The sequence below is a fragment of the Coregonus clupeaformis genome, chromosome 1, assembly GCF_020615455.1.
Source record: "Coregonus clupeaformis isolate EN_2021a chromosome 1, ASM2061545v1, whole genome shotgun sequence".
Lineage (NCBI taxonomy): Eukaryota > Metazoa > Chordata > Actinopteri > Salmoniformes > Salmonidae > Coregonus > Coregonus clupeaformis.
In genome coordinates this window covers 60,352,461-60,371,583 of record NC_059192.1, presented here as the reverse complement: position 1 = coordinate 60,371,583, position 19,123 = coordinate 60,352,461, and the positions used below count along the sequence as shown (strand labels likewise).

The 19,123-nt window shown below is 47.0% G+C and overlaps 1 protein-coding gene across 2 annotated transcripts in view; it reads right to left on the bottom strand.

Annotated features, from left to right (window-relative positions):
* Positions 1-18,913, bottom strand: part of LOC121571404 (prolyl 4-hydroxylase subunit alpha-1-like) — a 46,997-nt gene extending 28,084 nt beyond the window's left edge. For both annotated transcript variants that reach the window (XM_041882833.1, XM_041882842.1), the window contains exon 1: positions 18,805-18,913. The gene's annotated coding sequence lies outside the window, so the exon portion shown is untranslated. The remainder of the gene's footprint in view (positions 1-18,804) is intronic.
* Between the last annotated feature and the right edge of the window lie 210 nt (positions 18,914-19,123).

Sequence of the window (19,123 nt, the reverse complement as noted above, 5' to 3'; positions counted from 1 at the left end):
GAAAACAGGCTTGAGGCAGGAGACATGAAAGGTGGGATGGACTCTGAGCGTCCTCGGTAGTTTGAGTCGAACTGCCACTGGATTGATCACCTTCTCCACCACAAACGGACCAATGAACTTCGGTAACAACTTCCCTAGACTCAGTCCGTAACGGAAGATCCCGTGTGGCCAACCAGACCCTATCTCCGATGGTATAGGTGGGAGCGGGGATCCGGCGACGATTCGCCTGGAGCTGATACCGGTCCGAAACTCTAAGGAGTGCCTTTCTGGCCCGATGCCAGGTCCGGTGGCAACGACGAATATGGGCCTGAACAGAAGGCACTGAGAGCTCCTTCTCCTGAGAAGGGAACAGGGGAGGTTGGTAGCCATACAGGCACTGGAAGGGAGACATCCCAGTGGCAGATGTAGGGGAGAGTATTGTGGGCATACTCAACCCAAGGCAACTGAGAGACCCAGGAGGTGGGGTTGGAAGAGACCAGGCAGCGTAGCGTGGATTCCATCTTCTGGTTGGCTCTCTCCGCCTGACCATTGGATTGGGGGTGAAAACCAGATGTGAGACTGACTGTAGCTCCAATGGCCAAACAGAAGGACTTCCAGACAGCAGAGGTAAACTGAGGGCCACGGTCGGAAACGATATCACTGGGCAAACCGTGGACCCTGAAAAACCTCCCTAACCAGGATCTCGGACGTCTCCGAGGCAGAGGGAAGCTTGGCAATTGGCACAAAGTGGGCGAACTTGCTGAATCTGTCCACGATAGTCAGAACGACCGTGTTCCCCTCAGAAGCGGGCAACCCAGTGACGAAGTCCAGGGCCAGATGCGACCATGGTCGCCGGGGAATAGGAAGGGGTGAAGTAGTCCAGAGCTGGGCCGATTGGTACTCTTATTCTGCGCACACACTGGACAGGCAGCAACAAAACCCCGAGTATCCTCGGCCATGGCAGGCCACCAAAAACGTCTGCGAAGAAACGCCATTGTCCGAGCCACGCCAGGGTGACAAGCCATCTTGCTGGCGTGGGACCATTTGAGGACAGCAGGACGAACCGACTCAGGCACAAACAACCGACCGGGTGGACCGCTACCGGGACCGGGCTGAGTCCGAAGGGCCGCCAGCACCTCCTCCTCAATCTTCCACTAACTGCTCCCACGACGCAGTTCCGGGGGAGAATTGTCTCGGTCTTGGACCCACTCTCCTCCGTCTTGGAGAACATCCGGGACAAGGCGTCCGCCTTGCCGTTCTTAGATCCAGGTCGGAACGTCAGGGAAAACTTGAATCGTCCGAAAAACAACGCCCACCTGGCCTGGACGGGAGTTGAGACGTTTAGCCGATTGCACGTAAGCAAGATTCTTGTGGTCAGTCCAGACAATAAACGGTTGCTCCGCCCCTCCAACCAGTGGCGCCACTCCTCCAAGGCAAGTTTCACCGCGAGAAGCTCCCGGTTACCCACATCGTAATTCCTCTCCGCAGGCGAAAGGCGACGAGAGTAGTAGGCGCAGGGATGGAGTTTACTGTCCGTGGAGCATCGCTGCGACAGGATGGCGCCAACTCCCACATCAGACGCGTCCACTTCAACGACGAACTGACGGGCCGTGTCCGGTTGAGAGAGAATCGGGTGCGTTGGTGAATCGCCTCTTCAAATCCAGAAACGCTCGATCCGCCTCCGGATTCCACTTGAAGGTCCTGATACTGGAAGTCAAGGCAGTTAACGGAGCAGCCACACGGCTGTAATCCCGGATGAATCTGCGGTAGAAATTCGCAAACCCCAAAAATCTCTGGAGCTGCAATCTCGTACCGGGCTGGGCCCATTCCAGAACCGCTCTAACCTTCTCCTGGTCCATCCTAATCTCTCCCCTGGAGATGATGTACCCGAGAAAGGATGTCGTGTGGGCGTGAAACTCGCACTTCTCGGCCTTCACGAACAGGCGATTCTCCAACAATCGCTGCAGAACCTGCCGGACATGCTGGACGTGGTCGGAAGGTTCCTTCGAGAAGATCAGAATGTCATCCAGGTAAACAAACACAAAGAGACCGATCATATCTCTCAGGACGTCGTTCACCATACTCTGGAATACCGCTGGAGCATTGGTCAGTCCAAACGGCATCACCTGATACTCGAAGTGACCCATCGGTGTATTGAAACCCGTCAACCACTCGTCCCCCTCTCTGATCCGGACCATGTGATACGCATTGCGTAGGTCTAGCTTGGTGAACACCGTAGCACCCTGTAAGGAGTCGAAGGCAGAACTCATCAAGGGCAGGGGATACTTGTTCTTGACCGTGATGTCATTCAACCCCCGATAATCAATACACGGTCGAAGAGAGCCATCCTTCTTACCCACAAAGAAGAATCCTGCCCCCCAGGGGTGATGACGAGGGACGAACGAGACCAGCAGCTAGGGACTCCTTGATGTAGGTCTCCAAAGCCTCACGTTCAGGTCGGGAGATACTGTATAACCTTCCCTTGGGGTAGACAGCTCCAGGGAACAGGTTGATGGCACAATCATATGGTCGGTGGGGAGGGAGTGACAGAGCCTTCTGCTTACTGAAAACTTCCCCCAAATCGTGATATGTCTCGGGAACCAGGGACAAATCTGGGGGTTTAGCCTCAATCACCTGACTGGGAACCGAATGGGGGCAGGCAGTCTTGAGACAGTTAGCATGACAATCAAGGCTCCAACTCGTTACCTTGCCCGTCACCCAATCGAACGTGGGATTGTGTTCCTTCAGCCAGGGGTATCCAAGGACCAGAGGAACATGGGAAGACGGCAGAATGAAGAATGAAATCATCTCAGAATGATTCCCCGACAACCGCATCTTAACCGGTTCAGTCCTCATCGTGATACGTGCCAGACTACTGCCGTCCAGAGTGGTAGCTTCAATGGCTTCCGGCAATTGCTCCTTGGAAAGCCCCAGCTGTTCCACCAACTCGGCATCTAGAAAGCTTCCATCGGCACCTGAATCGATAAAAGCGTTAATCGCTAAGCTCTGATTCCTGTTCATAAGGGTAGCCGGAAACGGGGTCTGACAGAGGTATTGAGAGGTCGAAACTGGCTCGCTAAAAGTCCTCCCAACTTTAGCGAGCCGCGCAGTTTGACGACCCGACTGGAACCTGAGAAGCTGATCGGTTGGACGGAACCCATTGCTTCTCCCTCCTTCGCTCTCGGACTCGATTATCCACCCGAATAGACAAGGCTACCAAGCTGTCCAGGTCACTAGGCTCCGGATAGGAGATCAACTCATCCTTGAGCTGCTCCGACAGACCCTGGTAAAAGGCCGCTTGCAGAGCCTCCTCATTCCACCCACTCTCCACAGCCAACGTCTTGAACTCGATCACGAAGTCGGCCACGCTGCGAGTTCCTTGGCGAAGCGAAAACAGGCGCCTAGCTGCGTCCCTCCCTCGGACGGAATGGTCGAAGAGCTTCCTCATCTCGGCCGTGAACCCCTGGTATGAAGCCATGCAGGGATCCTGTCGTTCCCAAACGGCTGAAGCCCACTCCAGCGCTCGACCACGCAGCAACTCAATCACAAAGGCTATCCTAGCCTTGCCTGTGGCATAAGAGTAGGGCTGTAGATCGAACACTAATCCACACTGCATAAGGAAGGAACGGCATCTTCCCAGCTCCCCCTCATATTTATCCGGCGTTGGAACCTTGGGCTCACGGAAGGACACAGCTTCAGAAGCGGCAGGCGAGATGGGTGAAACCGGTAGTGGATCCTCCACCGGACACTTGCGTTGGTTCTGGACCTCCGTCAGACCGGTAGAAAGGTTCCGAACTGACAACGCGATCTCCTGTAGTACCGTGCTATGATGGCCCAACATCTTCTCCTGCTGGGTAATGGCATGGCGAACAGAGTCCAGGTCCGCTGGGTTCATTACTGGCCGGATCGTTCTGTCACGAGTTGCTAAGCCAGAACCCAGAAGCAGACCAGGACAAGGTAAGTTGAAACGAAGGTGAGTGTTTATTTACAAATTCAAGAGTGATGCTGAATAATCCAGGGAACAGAGCGGGCGGCGTTGATTAGTTGTTGGGGGTGCAGTGGTTGATCCCATCCTGGGTCGGCAGCCGCCACCACCAGGCAGAGGTTGGATGAAGGTTCCGGACGGGTGACTGCAGATGGAACAAAACGGGGGTAAGTAAGCAACAAACCAACAAGGTGCAAAAACAACAAAACTAACGCTAGGCTCTAAGACTGATACTCTGGTAAACCTACTGTTCATGGCTAACGATCCGGCAGGGAATGGATGTTAGGCCAGAGCCTAAGAAGGGTGATGATCAGGACCAGGTGTGCAGATTGCTGATGGGATGCAGGTGCGGAAATCAAGAGAGCTCCCCGGAGCGTTCCCGAACCCTCGGGAAACTGGAGATCACGAACAGAAAAACTAGTCCACAGACAGGACCCGACTCAGACTGCCGGGATCGTTACAGGGTCAGTCATGGTGTGGGGTGGCATTTCTTTGGGGGGCCGCACAGCCCTCCATGTGCTCGCCAGAGGTAGCCTGACTGCCATTAGGTACCGAGATGAGATCCTCAGACCCCTTGTGAGACCATATGCTGGTGCGGTTGGCCCTGGGTTCCTCCTAATGCAAGACAATGCTAGACCTCATGTGGCTGGAGTGTGTCAGCAGTTCCTGCAAGAGGAAGGCATTGATGCTATGGACTGGCCCACCCATTCCCCAGACCTGAATCCAATTGAGCACATCTGGGACATCATGTCTCGCTCCATCCACCAACGCCACGTTGCACCACAGACTGTCCAGGAGTTGGCGGGTGCTTTAGTCCAGGTCTGGGAGGAGATCCCTCAGGAGACCATCCGCCACCTCATCAGGATAATGCCCAGGCGTTGTAGGGAGGTCATACAGGCACTTGTTTTAAGGACATAACATCAAAGTTGGATCAGCCTGTAGTGTGGTTTTCCACTTTAATTTTGAGGGTGACTCCAAATCCAGACCTCCATGGGTTGATAAATTTGATTTCCATTGATAATTTTTGTGTGATTTTGTTGTCAGCACATTCAACTATGTAAAGAAAAAAGTATTTAATAAGATAATTTCATTCATTCAGATGTGTTATTTTAGTGTTCCCTTAATTTTTTTGAGCAGTGTATAAGTTTGTAAAGCAAATCAAATCCTATTTTAACTCTCCTTTTTTTTCAGGTAGAAACCCTTGTGTCCTGATTCAACAGACACCTCCCTTGGTGAGTAATGTAAAGTTTCTCCCCTTTCTCTCTTGCTCACACACGTACGCAGTTTCAGAGAAGAGGAAGGTATTTGCCAGTTACACCCATTTCTAACAATGTTTGTTGCAGGAATGATATGACAGACACACAACTTTTGAAAAATATAATATTTTACTTTCTCTTTATTGTCTCTTTACACATACTTACATTTTTGCATTTGCCTTTCTTTTTTAAGACTGCCAAGCTGTACTCAATTGGGGGAACCTCTGTCCGGGAAAATGTCCTCAGCATTATGGAGCGGAATTTTTCTTATAAAAAGTTTTTGAATATTACAATGTGTATTAGGATTAAGCAATACCACTTAGAGATGAGTTAAACATTTTCATTATCCAACTACTGTCTAATTTTGATATCCTCTTTCATAAAATGTTTCAGATTGATGACTAATGAGTTAATGTCCCACTTCAATATAAAGGGACAGAGGAGCAAACATGCCTTTGCTACCACTCGTGTGTGCTCCATTGTAGTTGGTAAGTAAATGTGAGCAGTTGAGACATTTGACATAGACAATAGGACATTTTTTGTAGATTCTGACTGTCAAAGATATTTTACTGTGCGTTACTGTTCTGTCGTGTCCTGCATGCCCACATTATGCCAATCGTTAATTTATTTTCTTCTCTTTTTATGCTTACAGTAAGTGTCATGAAAAGCAATAAAACTCAGGTTGATGTGTTGCGGGCCGCTGGAAATTCCCTTAGGAAGTTCCTAAAATATCCCCCTGACCGCCATGGTGGAGGAGGACGCAAAGTATGTATATGAGCAATTTGCTATTTTTTGAAGATCTATAAGCTATAACTACCACAAACTTTTTCAACTAGTACCATGGAAATACTTTTAGACAGCTGATTCCACAAAGTTTCTTCAGGAATGTCCTTTTCTAGTTTTCTTTTAAAATCTCAAATTGATAAAGTTGTAATGCGCTTATTCTCTTCACTGCAGATCTGACCCATCACATAACTCTTCAAGAGGGCCACTACGCTCCAGATCGCCTTCTCTGCTCAGAGGTCCTTGATGAGGATCTACCCCATCACACCACTCTTATTAATCATTCATAAACAAAACAATGGGCCTTTATATACTCTGTGTCCCAGTCTTTCTATGCATGTAATGTATGTGGGTGAATTATTAAACAATTACTGTATGCAGATGTGCAAAAAAATGTGCTGTAGATTTCTTTTTGCCATTGCTTTATCTATTTTAAATGTAAGAATATGTTGCAGATTGAAACTTTAATTGGTGCCTATGGAAACAAATAGAAATGTAATGAACAATATTTTCAATATCCAACTTTATCCTCTGCAACACTTTATACAGTAGGTAATAGGCTGTAGTCAGGTGGTCATTAACAGGTTATGATGAGGTCTTAACTATGACCAGTACATTCTATACCACATACAGTGGGGAAAAAAAGTATTTAGTCAGCCACCAATTGTGCAGGTTCTCCCACTTAAAAAGATGAGAGAGGCCTGTAATTTTCATCATAGGTACACGTCAACTATGACAGACAAAATGAGAAAAGAAAATCCAGAAAATCACATTGTAGGATTTTTAATGAATTTATTTGCAAATTATGGTGGAAAATAAGTATTTGGTCAATAACAAAAGTTTCTCAATACTTTGTTATATACCCTTTGTTGGCAATGACACAGGTCAAACGTTTTCTGTAAGTCTTCACAAGGTTTTCACACACTGTTGCTGGTATTTTGGCCCATTCCTCCATGCAGATCTCTTCTAGAGCAGTGATGTTTTGGGGCTGTCGCTGGGCAACATGGACTTTCAACTCCCTCCAAAGATTTTCTATGGGGTTGAGATCTGGAGACTGGCTAGGCCACTCCAGGACCTTGAAATGCTTCTTACGAAGCCACTCCTTCGTTGCCCGGGCGGTGTGTTTGGGATCATTGTCATGCTGAAAGACCCAGCCACGTTTCATATTCAATGCCCTTGCTGATGGAAGGAGGTTTTCACTCAAAATCTCACGATACATGGCCCCATTCATTCTTTCCTTTACACGGATCAGTCGTCCTGGTCCCTTTGCAGAAAAACAGCCCCAAAGCATGATGTTTCCACCCCCATGCTTCACAGTAGGTATGGTGTTCTTTGGATGCAACTCAGCATTCTTTGTCCTCCAAACACGACGAGTTTAGTTTTTACCAAAAAGTTATATTTTGGTTTCATCTGACCATATGACATTCTCCCAATCCTCTTCTGGATCATCCAAATGCACTCTAGCAAACTTCAGACGGGCCTGGACATGTACTGGCTTAAGCAGGGGGACACGTCTGGCACTGCAGGATTTAAATCCCTGGCGGCGTAGTGTGTTACTGATGGTAGGCTTTGTTACTTTGGTCCCAGCTCTCTGCAGGTCATTCACTAGGTCCCCCCGTGTGGTTCTGGGATTTTGCTCACCGTTCTTGTGATCATTTTGACCCCACGGGGTGAGATCTTGCATGGAGCCCCCAGATCGAGGGAGATTATCAGTGGTCTTGTATGTCTTCCATTTCCTAATAATTGCTCCCACAGTTCATTTCTTCAAACCAAGCTGCTTACCTATTGCAGATTCAATCTTCCCAGCCTGGTGCAGGTCTACAATTTTGTTTCTGGTGTCCTTTGACAGCTCTTTGGTCTTGGCCATAGTGGAGTTTGGAGTGTGACTGTTTGAGGTTGTGGACAGGTGTCTTTTATACTGATAACAAGTTCAAACAGGTGCCATTAATACAGGTAACGAGTGGAGGACAGAGGAGCCTCTTAAAGAAGAAGTTACAGGTCTGTGAGAGCCAGAAATCTTGCTTGTTTGTAGGTGACCAAATACTTATTTTCCACCATCATTTGCAAATAAATTCATTAAAAATCCTACAATGTGATTTTCTGGAATATTTGATGAAAATTACAGGCCTCTCTCATCTTTTTAAGTGGGAGAACTTGCACAATTGGTGGCTGACTAAATACTTTTTTCCCCCACTGTAGTAGTGGTAAGAATTGGTCGTATGGTGGTCAGAAAACCAGTTTGCGACCAGATTTCATAAAAAGATGTCATACTGACGTCTTTTCAACCAGGGAACAGGGTTGCCATGTCTGCAATTTTCTAGCCAATTATGTTGCAGGTGAAAATGTATTGGTCGCGGGTTGTAGGGTTTTGGGCTACTTCTAAGTTAAACTGCGGCCGCCATGGCATTTCTCTTTAAAAATATATGTATATATTTAACTGTGACCTGCTGCTGCTGACTATCAGGCTGTGAGGCCGGCTGTTGCTGAGTGAGTGAGTGGTGTGGAGGACTTAAGGAGTGTGTGACTAGCATGTAAACGCTGCAAGAGTCCACTATTGGCTGAGTCACGTAAGTGAGGAGACAAGTTCTACAGCTGCACCATCGAGAGCATCCTGACTGGTTGCATCACCGCCTGGTATGGCAACTGCTCTGCCTCCGACCGCAAGGCACTACAGAGGGTAGTGCGTACGGCCCAGTACATCACTGGGGACAAGCTTCCTGCCATCCAGGACCTCTATACCAGGCGGTGTCAGAGGAAGGCCCTCAAAATTGTCAAAGACTCCAGCCACCCTAGTCATAGACTGTTCTCTCTGCTACCGCACGGCAAGCGGTACCGGAGCACCAAGTCTAGGTCCAAAAGGCTTCTCAACAGCTTCTACGCACAAGCCATAAGACTCCTGAACAGCTAATCATGGCTACCCAGACTATTTGCACTGTGGCAAATAAAATTTGATTGGATTTGATTGCAGCACGCACGCATATCGTGACAACATTTTACCAGTTGTAGGTAGGCTACAGTGAGGGAAAAAAGTATTTGATCCCCTGCTGATTTTGTACGTTTGCCCACTGACAAAGACATGATCAGTCTATAATTTAATGGTAGGTTTATTTTAACAGTGAGAGTAGGAATAACAACAAAACAATCCAGAAAAATGCATGTCAAAAATGTTATAAATTGATTTGCATATTAATGAAGAAAATAAGAATTTGACCCCTCTGCAAAACATGACTTAGTACTTGGTGGCAAAACCCTTGTTGGCAATCACAGAGGTCAAACGTTTCTTGTAGTTGGCCACCAGGTTTGCACACATCTCAGGAGGGATTTTGTCACACTCCTCTTTGCAGATCTTCTCCAAGTCATTAAGGTTTCGAGTCTGACGTTTGGCAACTCGAACCTTCAGCTCCCTCAACAGATTTTCTATGAGATTAAGGTCTGGAGACTGGCTAGGCCACTCCAGGACCTTAATGTGCTTCTTCTTGAGCCACTCCTTTGTTGCCATGGCCGTATGTTTTGGGTCATTGTCATGCTGGAATACCCATCCACGACCCATTTTCAATGCCCTGCCTGAGGGAAGGAGGTTCTCACCCAAGATTTGACGGTACATGGCCCTGTCCATCGTCCCTTTGATGCGGTGAAGTTGTCCTGTCCCCTTAGCAGAAAAACACCCCCAAAGCATAATGTTTCCATCTCCATGTTTGACGGTGGGGATGGTGTTCTTGGGGTCATAGGCAGCATTCCTCCTCCTCCAAACACGGCGAGTTGAGTTGATGGCAAAGAGCTCGATTTTGGTCTCATCTGACCACAACACTTTCACCCAGTTCTCCTCTGAATCATTCAGATGTTCATTGGCAAACTTCAGACGGGCCTGTATATGTGCTTTCTTGAGCAAGGAGACCTTGCGGGCGCTGCAGGATTTCAGTCCTTCACGGCGTAGAGTGTTACCAATTGTTTTCTTGGTGACTATGGTCCCAGCTGCCTTGAGATCATTGACAAGATCCTCCCGTGTAGTTCTGGGCTGATTCCTCACCGTTCTCATGATCATTGCAACTCCACGAAGTGAGATCTTGCATGGAGCCCCAGGACGAGGGAGATTGACAGTTCTTTTGTGTTTCTTCCATTTGCGAATAATCGCACCAACTGTTGTCACCTTCTCACCAAGCTGCTTGGCGATGGTCTTGTAGCCCATTCCAGCCTTGTGTAGGTCTACAATCTTGTCCCTGACATGCTTGGAGAGCTCTTTGGTCTTGGCCATGGTGGAGAGTTTGGAATCTGATTGATTGATTGCTTCTGTGGACAGGTGTCTTTTATACAGGTAACAAACTGAGATTAGGAGCACTCACTTTAAGACTGTGCTCCTAATCTCAGCTCGTTACCTGTATAAAAGACACCTGGGAGCCAGAAATCTTTTTGATTGAGAGGGGGTCAAATACTTATTTCCCTCATTAAAATGCAAAATCAATTTATAACATTTTTGACATGCGTTTTTCTGGATTTTTCTGTTGTTATTCTGTCTCTCACTGTTCAAATAAACCTACCATTAAAATTATAGACTGATCATGTCTTTGTCAGTGGTCAAACGTAAAAAATCAGCAGTGGATCAAATACTTTTTTCCCTCAATGTATTTAGATTATTATTATGGAAACACAAATTTTTTTCGACCTTTTTTCCAAAAAACATATTAACACGATAGAACTGATGCGCATCAATAAATAATGGCGACAATGCACTAGAAAACGACTTTGGGCGCACTAGAGCTCATTAGATAAATTTGCACAGAGGTGGTCTAAACTCCATTCTAATGTCGACTTTGCTTATGGAAAATGGTATCAAGCGAAGTGTCTTGGTGGCTGCGCAAGTGGAAATCTGAAATGGAAGTTATGGAACTCCCTTGCACGCTTCTGTTATGGGGAAAAGTCCTGACTGGAACTGCCATTAAATGTGGAGAATGATACATCTGTTGGCCACAAAGTAGCCTATTAATTTATATGCCATTGTAGTCTACTATAGGCTAACATTTGATACAATAAATATTTTGAAATGACAATATCACTGGAGTCATTGCAAATCAATTTGTGCCTATTGTGTAGCATAGCCCGGAGCTATTAAACAGATTTTATAAATAGCCTATAACTTCAGTTTATTGTTGTTGTAGCCTTGTGTTATTATGCAATTATTAATGGCCATGTTTAGTTAATTAAATTGGACGTCATGAAAGCTCTATCACAATTGCCGATCAGTTGTTAGAACGCATTAGCTTGAGGTTAACAGTCAGTCAGATTAGGCTACAGGTAAAAAATTAAATAAGAAACACTGGCTGTTGTTGACAAGCATATTCAGTTCATATACATATTATTCATATTTAATACAGTAATTGAAATTACGACCCCATCCTCAGTAGCCCATTCCAGCAGGCTATTGGGAAACACTTCATACCTCGAAATCGCCTCGCTATTCATGTTGAATAAATTAGTCAGTCATTTTGGACTAAGCAAGCTGCTAAATTGTTCAGTTTACATCTTGCCTACACCTTGCCTACGCTACTGAAATGAGATGTAGGCCTATCATGGGCTATAGGATACCTGCATCTAGCTAAGCAAACCATGGCAAAGTTGAATTAGAATCATAAACCCAGATTTCCTGTCTGTAGTCTACAGTCGTGGTCAAAAGTTTTGAGAATTACACATATTAATTTTCACAAAGTCTGCTGCCTAGGTTTTTATGATGGCAATTTGCATATACTCCAGAATGTTATGAAGAGTGCCATGAAAATGAACTTAATCCCAAAATAACATTTCCACAGCATTTCAGCCCTGCCACAAAAGGACCAGCTGACATCATGTCAGTGATTCTCTCGTTAACACAGGTGAGAGTGTTGAAGAGGACAAAGCTGGAGATCACTCTGTCATGCTGATTAAGTTAGAATAACAGACTGGAAGCTTCAAAAGGAGGGTGGTGCTTGAAATCATTGTTCTTCCTCTGTTAACCATGGTTATCTGCAAGGAAACATGTGCCGTCATCATTGCTTTGCACAAAAAGGGCTTCACAGGCAAGGATATTGCCGCTAGTAAGATTGCACCTAAATCAACCATTTATCGGATAATCAAGAACTTCAAGGAGAGAGGTTCAATTGTTGTGAAGAAGGCTTCAGGGCGCCCAAAAAAGTCCAGCAAGCTCCTTAAGTTGATTCAGCTGCGGGATCGGGGCCCCACCAGTGCAGAGCTTGCTCAGGAATGGAAGCAGGCAGGTGTGAGTGTATCTGCACGCACACTGAGGGAAATACTTTTGGAGGATGGCCTGGTGTCAAGAAGGGCAGCGGGGAAGCCACTTCTCTCCATGAAAAACATCAGGGACAGACTGATATTCTGTAAAAGGTACAGGGATTGGACTGCTGAGGACTGGGGTAAAGTCATTTTCTCTGATGAATCCCCTTTCCGATTGTTTGGGGCATCCGGTAAAAAGCTTGTCCGGAAAAGACAAGGTGAGCGCTACCATCAGTCCTGTGTCATGCCAACGGTAAAGCATCCTGAGACCATTCATGTGTGGGGTTGCTTCTCAGCCAAGGGACTGGGCTCACTCTGTGACGAGGTGTGAATGAAGGAGTCAGGCGCAGGAGGTAAAATACCGAAGTCCAGAGTTGATTACGTTTACATAAATCAAACACCCCAAGCGTCAAACGAAACTATTACAAGGGAAAACATCCACCTTGGCATAAACACAGTGAATAGTAGCTCAACCGAGCTACACGCTCTCACAACAAACAATCACTCACAAAGACAAGGGGAACAGAGGGAACACTTATACACATACTAATTAGGGGAATGAGCACCAGGTGTGTGTGATTGACAAGACAGGACAAGTGGAGTGATGAGAATGGGATTGGCAGTAGCTAGTACTCCGGTGACGACGAACGCCGAAAACTGCCCGAACCTGGAGGGGGGGCAGCCTCGGCGGAAGTCGTGACAGTACCCCCCCTGACGCGCGGCTCCAGCCGCGCGCTGACCCCGGCCTCGGGGACGGCCAGGAGGACGCGGAGCAGGGCGAGTCGGATGGCGATGGTGGAAATCCCTCAACAGGGAGGGATCGAGGATGTCCCGCATTGGAACCCAGCACCGTTCCTACGGACCGCCCCTTCGAGCCAATGTCTCCACACCGTCAAAGCTCGGACAACAGCCAGCAGCTCCCAATCACCAACGCCATAGTTTTACTCCGCCGAGCTGAGCTTCTTAGAAAAGAAGGCACGGGCGGAGCTTGGGTGATGTGCCCGAGCGTTGGGATAAGACAGCTCCCATCCCTACCTCGGACGCATCCACCTCCACTACGAACGGTAGTAATGGATTGGGGTGAGCCAGTACCGGGGCTGAGGTGAACAGACTCCACAATCTACCGAAGGCCAAATCAGCCTCAGCAGACCAGCGGCGCCGGGACGGCCCACCCTTCAACAAGGAGGTAATGGGAGTTGCGACCTTGCCAAAGCCCTGAATAAACCTTCGATAGTAGTTGGCAAAGCCAAGGAAGCGCTGCACCTCCTTTATGTGGTTGGAGTCTGCAAATTACGCACGGCTGCAATGCGGTCTCCCTCCATCTCCACACCTGTGGTGGTAATGCGATATCCGAGGAAGGAGATTGACTGCTGGAAAAACTCACACTTCTCTGCCTTGGCATAAAGATCATTTTCCAGCAGTCAGACCAGTACCTTGCGAACCAGGGACACATGCTCGGCGTGCGTAGCGGAATACACCAGGATGTCATCGATGTAGACCACCACACCACGACCAAGCATGTCCCGAAACACCTCATTCACAAAGGACTGGAAAACGGATGGAGCATTCATCAAACCGTAGGGCATCATCAGGTATTCATAATGCCCCGAGGTTGTGCTGAATGCTGTTTTCCACTCATCCCCTTCCCGAATACACACCAGGTTGTAGGCACTCCTGAGGACTAATTTGGTGAAAAAACGGGCCCCATGCATTGACTCAATCACTGAAGGAATGAGAGGAAGAGGATAACTAAATCGTACAGTCACATTATTCAGTGGTCGATAATCAATGCACGGGCGTAAACCGCCATCTTTCTTCTTCACAAAGAAGAAACTCGAGGAGGCAGGTGAAATGGAGGGACGTATATACCCCTGGCGCAGGGACTCAGTGACGTATGTTTCCATAGCCTCCGTTTCAGCCTGCGACAGGGGATACACATGACTCCTGGGAGGTACAGCATCTACCTGAAGGTTTATCGCGCAATCCCCCTCCCGATGAGGTGGTAATTTAGTTGCTTGCGTCTTGAAAAACGCGAGCGCCAGATCATGGTATTCGGGGGGAATGTGCACGGTGGGGGTACCATCTGGACTTTCCACCGTGGTCGCACCAACGGAAAAACCTAGACACCTATCCGGACACTCACGCGACCACCCAGTAAGAACCCTCTGCAGCCATGAGAAATTGGGGTTGTGAAGGGCTAACCACGGGATACCCAAGACTACAGGGTAAGCAGGAGACTCAATAATCATAAAGGTGATCTGCTCAACATGCGTCTCCTGCGTAATCATGGTGACTGGTACCGTAACTTCCTTAACAAACCCGGACCCTAAAGGTCGACTACCAAGTGATCTGATGGGGAGTGGAATGGTTAGGGGAACCAATGAAATGCCTTGATGGCGTGCAAATGCCCTGTCCATAAAATGTCCAGCTGCGCCTGAATCGACTAGCGCCTTACACTGGGAACCTACCAAGTGATCGGGAAAGGAGATAGATAAAGTACAGTGCGCCGCAAAGGGCTCTGAACACGTTTGGGTGTTCGCTACCTGGGGTGATGCGTGAGTACCCTGCCTACCGCCTCCAGACCCAAAAGAACGTTGACTGCGACGTGAGGTGGATTGTCGCTGTCCTCCTGCGCTCTCTCGACTGGCGGCTCCCCCCAGCTTCATCTGCTCGGGGTTAGAGTCGTCCGGAGTGGGAATGGGCAGACCCCTACCAGGACGTCCTCTGGCTGCCAGCAGATTGTCCAGCCGGATGGCCATGTCCACCAGTTGGGAGAACGATAGCATGGCATCCCGGCAGGCTAGCTCCCGTCGGACGTCCTCCCTTAGGTGGCACCGGAAATGGTCGATCAGGGCCCGCTCGTTCCACCCGGACCCCGCTGCCAGCGTCCGGAACTCCAGCGCGTAGTCCTGAGCAGTCCTCGTCCCCTGCCTCAGATGAACCAGTCGCTCGCCCGCAATTCGACCCTCAGACAGGTGATCAGAAACGGCACGAAAGAGGCGAGCAAACTCCCCGTAGTCCTCCAACGCGGTACCTCCCTCGTTCCACACCGCGTTGGCCCACTCCAGGGCTCTCCCACAAAGGCAGGAAACGAGGATGGATACCTTCTCCCGCTCCCGGGGCTCCGGCCTGATGCTGGAGAAATACAACTCCAGTTGGAGTAGGAATCCCTTACATCGTGCTGCCGTCCCATCAAACGCCGGTAACCGGGATATCTGGATCCCTCCAGGGACTGGGTTGTAGGTGGCTGGATCCAGTTGACCAGCTGGTCTTGATAGATCGGATCCTCTCCTCTCCAGGCGTTCTACCACTTGAATAACCCGATCCATCGCTTCCCCCAAGCTGGCCAACATCGAGGAATGCTCCTGGACCCTTGCCACAACTCCAGGCATGCGGTCTTTTCCTGCTGACTCCATATCAGATCAGGTGAGTGATTCTGTGACGAGGTGTGAATGAAGGAGTCAGGCGCAGGAGGTAAAATACCGAAGTCCAGAGTTTATTCCGTTTACATAAATCAAACGCCCCAAGCGTCAAACGAAACTATTACAAGGGCAAACATCCACCTTGGCATAAACACAGTGAATAGTAGCTCAACCGAGCTACACGCTGTCACAACAAACAATCACTCACAAAGACAAGGGGAACAGAGGGATCACTTATACACATACTAATTAGGGGAATGAGCACCAGGTGTGTGTGATTGACAAGACATGACAAGTGGAGTGATGAGAATGGGATCGGCAGTAGCTAGTACTCCGGTGACGACGAACGCCGACGCCTTCCCAAACCAGGAGGGGGGGCAGCCTCGGCGGAAGTCGTGACACACTCACAATTTTGCCTAAGAACACAGCCATGAATAAATAATGGTACCAACACATCCTCCGAGAGCAACTTTTCCCAACCATCCAAGAACAGTTTGGTGATGAACAATGCCTTTTCCAGCATGATGGAGCACCTTGCCATAAGGCAAAAGTGATAACTAAGTGGCTCGGGGAACAAAACATCAACATTTTGGGTCCATGGCCAGGAAACTCCCAAGACCTTAATCCCATTGAGAACTTGTGGTCAATCCTCAAGAGACGGGTGGACAAACAAAAACTCACAAATTCTGACAAACCCCAAGCATTGATTATGCAAGAATGGGCTGCCATCAGTCAGCATGTGGCCCAGAAGTTAATTGACAGCATGCCAGGGCGGATTGCAGAGGTCTTGAAAGGGTCAACACTGCAAATATTGACTCTTTGCATAAACTTAATGTAATTGTCAATAAAAGCCTTTGACACTTATGGAATGCTTGTAATTATACTTCAGTATACCATAGTAACATCTGACAAAAATAGCTAAAAACACTGAAGCAGCTAACTTTGTGAAGACCAATACTTATGTCATTGTCAAAACTTTTGACCACGACTGTATGCCTATTGAAATGAAAAGTAAATCTTGCAAATGGCCATTTATAACTGTTTGTAGTCTTAACATCTGGCACATAATAAATGCACAATTGCCAGAAAATAGCCTATGTTTTATTTTATTTTTATTTTTTTGTCCATGTGTTCCTTGCTCAGAGATTTCTAGATCCTCTGTCCAACTTTCATCACTCAAACTCTCCTGTCAGATTTATCTATAGTTATGCACATGGGCAAAAGGGATTTATTTACAATTATAAACCGGCTTCGAGCCCTGAATGCTGATTGGCTGAAAGCCGTGGAATATCAGACCATATACCACTGGTATGAAAAAATATATATTTTTACTGTTCTAATTATGTTGGTAATCCATTTATAATAGCAATAAGGCACCCCGGGGGTTTGTGGTATATGGCCAATATACCATGGCTAACTGCTGTATCCAGGCACTCCTCTTTGCATCATGCTTAAGAACAGCCCTTAGCCTTGGTATATTGGCCATACACCATACCCCCTCGTGCCATATTGCTTAATCATAGCAGTCAAAACAGTTAAATCGACATCCATTGATGGAAAATGATCTGGCAAGTTTAATAAGGGTGAATTATCTTTTATCTTGAGACATATTCAAACTCCTTTATTATGTCACGTCATAGCTAGCAAGAACCGAATGTTGCTTCTAATGTTGTTACAAGTTACATTGATATTCCTTCTTAATTGGCTCGATAGCGTTATGGAAAAAGGGTTTAGTGTATAAATGTGGCAACTCCTCTCTTGCTGCAGGAAAACACAATTTGGCTAGTTTTCTGGCCTTTTGGGCGGGTTTTGAGTGGTCATTGGCTAAGAAATGTTTTGCTAGACCTGGCAACCCTGACTGGGAAAGGTCACACAACCTGACACCCAAAACAATCTTGAAATGTGACATCAAGTCTACCCTTATAAAAAAGATTGCAGTTTTGAAACTGCAGTAAAAGTGCAGTAACTGCAGTCGACTGTGGTATTTTGGAAGCAGTAGTTGCAGATAACTGCAGTGTATTGCAGTTGTACTGCACTGTAAGTGCAGTTACACTGCAAAATTACTGTAGGAAAAAAATATTTATTTTGGATGCAGTATTTGCAGCATACTGCAGTTAAGACTGCACTTTAACTGCAATCTTTTTTCGTAAGGGTATATCACTATAGTCCATCTATTTGGAGTGCTGCTGAAGCCAAAATACATGCATAAACGTAAAGGAAATAATTTCCAAAACTGTGCTACAGTCTTTTTTGGTAGAATAAAGACTAAAGTATCAGTGAAAGTTCCAGAATCAGTCAGAGGATGTGGAGAGCACTGCCACGTCTTCGCCACTCCCCCGCATGGAAGTTTCTCGGGATGTGAGTAGCCTATGTGAATGCTGTGATTGCTCTACCTGCAACCGGCAAGAAACTAATGAAAAATACTTACACCTGAAATACTTTCTGGAGATTCTGACAGCTTGTTATTTCAGCAAGTCAGCCCCGACAGTCAATAAACAGCAGTGGGCTACACACGTATACTTTGTAACAACTTCTTTAAGAAATTACCTGCTAATATATAACAAACAATGGTAACAAATCACTTTAACAACAGTAAACGCCACGATATAATGTTTATTAGTTTTAGCAACCGAAGTCTTGTAGCTAACTTTTCCTTTTGATAGACTACTAAAGGCACGGTATATTCATATATCCATTTTCAAATATAGCCTTCTACAATAAAGCAATATATGGAATAAAACAAACAAACATCATAGCTTTCTAGAGGCAGAGATAACGCAGGCACAGTCGTGTGTAAATAAAGTCATACCCACGTTGCATCGGAATTTAAGGCAGTGGGTTTGGAATAGATGCCGGAATGTATAGATTTTGTGTGTAAAGTACTCTACAAATAAATAAATGGCAAGACCAGTTTGAATGATAGAATAGAGACAGACTTTAAGCAACAGACAATCACACATTGGACATGCAACGCGTTTGTAGAGAAAGTTATTGGTCTATTGATAATGCAGATGCATGCAGATGAAGGGTCCCATCCAATATGGTGATCAAACTAAACACTAGGCTATGTTTAGACAAACAGATAATTGTCAACATGCAAACAAACATGAATCATTACCGAAATGATGAGAGAACTTGTCTTGGAACGGTGGCACAAAACAGTCCGGTAGTCAAAATGTATCTCCAGCTCCTGCTCGCAAGCTCTCCATAGGTGTCTCCCTGCTTAGTGCTTTGGTACGGTTTAGGACAGCCCCAACCTCCAGTCGCTCTTATTCGCGTTGTTTGATCCGTCCTCGGCTCGCCATCTGGCGGCTGGTTCTATCCTCAGAAAATGCTACGTGCAAAGGCTCACAAATGCACTCGACCCTAGTTTGGTATACTCCTGGAGTATCCTTCAGGGGTTCTTCAAATTGAAACTGTGGGGGAACCCCTAAAAG